Here is a 4,735-nt window from a genome sequence, read left to right as displayed (position 1 = left end):
GTAAACCGTTTTCTTACTGTTCTGTTGCTCATAGTATTGCCATGATAAACTTCACTATGTGATAGTGACTGTCACTGCTTTCATCTCTTCTGTATACAGAATACTTGTCAGAATTGTCAGTTAATTGAGGCACTGTAAATAAGAACAAACAACTGTAAATATGGGAATCTACCTCCATAAAAAAATGTGTAGCCAACAGATGCAGGTACTTGGCACTCATGTGCAGTGTCTCTGACTAGAGTACTGTAGTGACAGTGTTTAAAAATCCAGCAGTAAAAGATCAACAGCCGTTATTTTGGTTTTGTTTGTTAGACAGCCAGTTTTGACATTACATTATGCCACCTTCAGGCCTGCAAATATCGAATAAATCTCATGTTAGAAATCAATGCAGCACTGTTGACTGGTATCATGAAGGTTTTTTCCTCAAGGGCTTGTGCACTCCTTGGACAGTTGTCAGCAACTTTCCAAGGAGCACACATGGTTGGTTGGTTGTTTGGGGAAGGAGACCAGTCAGCGTGGTCATTGGTCTCATTGGATTAGGGAAGGATGGGGAAGGAAGTCAGCTGTGCCCTTTCAGAGGAACCATCCTGGCATTTGCCTGGAGTGATTTAGGGAAATCACGGAAAACCTAAATCAGGATGGCCGGACGCGGGATGGAACCGTCGTCCTCCCTAATGCGAGTCCAGTGTCTAACCACTGCGCCACCTCGCTCGGTGAGCACACATGCCCATGCGGAAAAAATCTTCATGATACCAGTTGACAGTGCTGCATTGGTTTCCAACATGAGGGTTACTTGATGCATACAGGCCTGAAAATGGCATAATGTAATGTCAAAACTGGTCGCCTAACAAATAAAACCCAAATAACAGCTGTTGGTATTTTATTACTGGAAATTGACTGGCTGAAGTCCCACACTCCAGACATAGGGTGGAACTACATATATTAAAAAAATGTATATATATTAAGCTCCTCACACAGCGCCCAACACAATATCAGTAGAATATTGTAGTAAGAACATTATTACTGGAGACCATTAAATTTTGTGTAATCCAATAATATTAAGATGTTGGTTCCATATCCTATTGTAGTGACTTTTGTTGTTTGATCAACAATGCCCATTTTCATGTTCAGAATTGACAGAACAAGGTAGAATTAAATGTAATATCAAGAATTTAACATCTGGAGCAATGATGCACTGTACATAAAATAGTATTAGACTTGATACTGGGAGGACAAACAAATATGTGTACCAAGGAGCTATATCAGCCTGACAAATAGATTTGTAAATAATAGGCTTCCATCGGAAGACACGATGTGTCCTATGACAAGGCATGCTGCCGACTGTGCATCAGCTACTGGAAACACGCTATTTATAGACGACACGTCACCCAAGGTCATGGACTTAGAATAATTTCGACTGCGGCAGTGAGCTTATCACGCCATCACACTGAGGAGCTCTAGTCAGTGTGAGGGCAGCTGGGCGCAGCTGGCAGGAGGCCAAACAGGCAAGCAGCCTAACAACAAGGGGTGCAAACTCATGAGATATAGCAATACACATTTCATATCAACACCTCTACCATGGATAAAGACACAGATATTATCATCATGAGACAGTTTACAAGACCTATGGGTTCTAACACACAATGGTTTATCAATAAAAAAAATTAGTCTGTGTTTCACCAACACTACAAACTTGAGACATAGTTACCATGAACATCCAATAACCGAGAACATCATGAGGAAGTATCTGCTCCAAAGACATTGCAGCCAACTTAATAATATCTGTGTCTTTATCCATGGTAGAGGTGCTGATATGAAATATAAAATAGTTGGTGATATGACTGTATATAATAGTACGTAATAAAGTGTTGGTACATCCTCTGAATGCTATCTGTCCTGAGACAAATATTCTTCATTACTTGTTTATAAACAGTGGTTCAAGATAATGAAACCTTTGACAAATTGACAAATGTCACAGTTATTGTGTAACATTATAAAATCATTTACCTCAGCCGTTACATTTTTATTAAGTACCACAGCATCATATGGTCTTCTGTTTGAAACTGTACCATCAGTTGTAGTGATTTTACACAAGGTGAATGGCTCATATGTACTGAAAACTGCTGTTGCTTCTGCGTTGTTATAGTTTTTAACTCTTATCACTTTCTCCTCTTTGTGTGATTTGTTAAATTTACTCATAATATCAGTTGCATACATTTTGAAGTTACAATCATCTTCAGGAGTTTCAACACACAGATATGGGATTTCAATGTCTGCTTCAATGTTCATCTTGATAGGGCTCATGTTGTACCCCATTTGTCTCTCATAAATATCAGGACAGAATCTGCAAGATTGAAGAAAATTTGTATTAGATCTTGGACATTATGCAATACAAATGATAGAGCTAAATTAGACTGTATTGTTGACACAACCAGAAGGCTTGAAACAAATTGTTGGGAATTTATTCAGATGAAGCAAAAACTGAAATAGACTATAGCAAAATTTATCTGGGAGTTGAAATGTACTAATATGTGATTATTAGGATAAGTATGATATGCTACTGCAGCTTCAGAGATGACTGATAAATGAAGATGAGTATTTGCTTGTATGAATGACTATGTTGGCAAGTCATTATTCTAGAAAAAATGTCAAAAAATGGAGATGTACGTATTTACTAAGGCAAGTATCAGGTACAAAAGAAGGTGTGAAGCTGGATACAAACATATTCATTAATCAATTAAAAACACTACTTAACTTTCTTTTTATTGAATGAGCCACTGTAGTTGTTTGTGAGGATTTCAGCATGAATCTTATAAATGAAAGTAGTCTAAAAAATAAATTCCTAAATCTATTACATTGTTTAAATCTTTTTCCACATGTACACAAACCCATAAGAATAACATATAATACAAACAATCTTATAGGTAATATATTTTCAAATCTATGATCCACAGAAGTAGAAGTAATAAATACTGATTTGGGATGCCACTGAAAGAAAAAAAGTGTACTTCATGAATAAAGGAAAATTTTCAACTGAAAACTGTGTAGAATTTACAAATATCCTAACTAGTGAGTCCTGAGCAGAAGTTCTGTCCCTAACAAATATAAATGGTGCCTACAATACTTTTTCTTCAATTTTCATGGGATATTTTTAAATGTGCTTTCCAAAGAAGCTGTCAAGAATCACATCACATCACAATACAAACCCAAGTTCTTGATTTCATTTGATTTATTTCATGTTCCATAGGTGCAACTGTGTTGGATACACAAGGATGTGGAACGAGTCAGCTGTTTACAAATACAATCTGATAATCTTATAGAATATACAGAAATTTGAGTACATAATCAGCTTCCGTCTGTGTATGTGCGGATGCATATGTGTGTGTGTGCAAGTGTATACCTGTCTTTTTTTTCCCCCTAAAGTAAGTCTTCCTGCTCCCAGGGCTGGAATGACTCCTTACCCTCTCCCTTAAAACCCACATCCTTTCGTCTTTCCCTTTCCTTCCCTCTTTCCTGATGAAGCAACCGTTGGTTGTGAAAGTTTGAATTTTGTGTGTATGTTTGTGTGTCTATGAACATGCCAGCGCTTTTTAAGTCACATCATCTTTGTTTTTAGATATAATTATATAAAAATTTATACAGTAAATTCTTTGGGCAGCAATACAGAAAAAGAGATATTTTCTTAGAATCATTAAACACTACATCAAACAGATACAGAGCACACACAGATACAGAACTCAGGTTAAATAACATTCTTAGTGGCATTATGTCAACTTGTATTATATAATATTAAAATATCACAATTTATTTAGTTAAAAATTCATCTAGACTGTGAAAAGCTTTTTCTAGCAGAAATATTTTTAGTGCTTTCTTAAACTTACTCTTGTTATGAATCTCTGTCTTTATTTCAGGAGGAAGAGCATTGAAGAGTTTTGCTCCAGTGTAGTGGACACTCTTTTGTGCCAAGCTCAAATTTCTGAGCTCGCTGTGTATGTCATTCTTCCTCCGTGTGCTATACCCATGATAATTACTGTTTGGTTGAAATATCTCTATATTTTTACAAACAAAACACATGAGAGAAAAGATATATTGGCATGCAGTTGTGTATATTTTAAGTTTATGAAAACTATTTCTACACTAGTCTCTTGGGCGCAATCCACATATAATTCTTAAAGTTCGCTTCTGTGCAATGAACACTTTCCTTGCTAATGGCTGGTTGCCCCAAAAAATAATTCCATACTCAATGAGAGAATGAAAATAGCCATAGTATGCCACTTTTGCAGTGTTAGGTTCAACACATGTAGTGACAACCTGTAAAGCATAGGTAGCAGAGCTAAGCCTCTTACAGAGATCAATAATATGTGAAGACCAGTTCAATTTCTTGTCAATGTGCACTCCAAGACATTTTGTTGTTTCCATTCTTTCTATTGGTTGATTACCAAATGTCACACTTATCCTTCTTTCTTTTTTCTGTTTTTGTACAGAACTGAATAAAGCTGGTCTTACTGCAATTTAATGAGAGATCATTCACCTTGAACCAATTAACGACATCTGAGAGTATGTGAATAATGAATTACTCAAGATTTGTGTCTGTTCTACTGCTCATAAAAACTGTGTATCATCAGCAAATAATGTAAATTTACATGGCAGGCTTGTACATGATGGTAGATCATTTATTAGATCACAGCTGGCATCAAAACTTCTTGTGGAACTCTAAAGCTACTAAATACAAAGT

This window comes from Schistocerca gregaria, chromosome 3, assembly GCF_023897955.1.
Source record: "Schistocerca gregaria isolate iqSchGreg1 chromosome 3, iqSchGreg1.2, whole genome shotgun sequence".
Lineage (NCBI taxonomy): Eukaryota > Metazoa > Arthropoda > Insecta > Orthoptera > Acrididae > Schistocerca > Schistocerca gregaria.
This window is presented reverse-complemented; position numbering follows the sequence as displayed.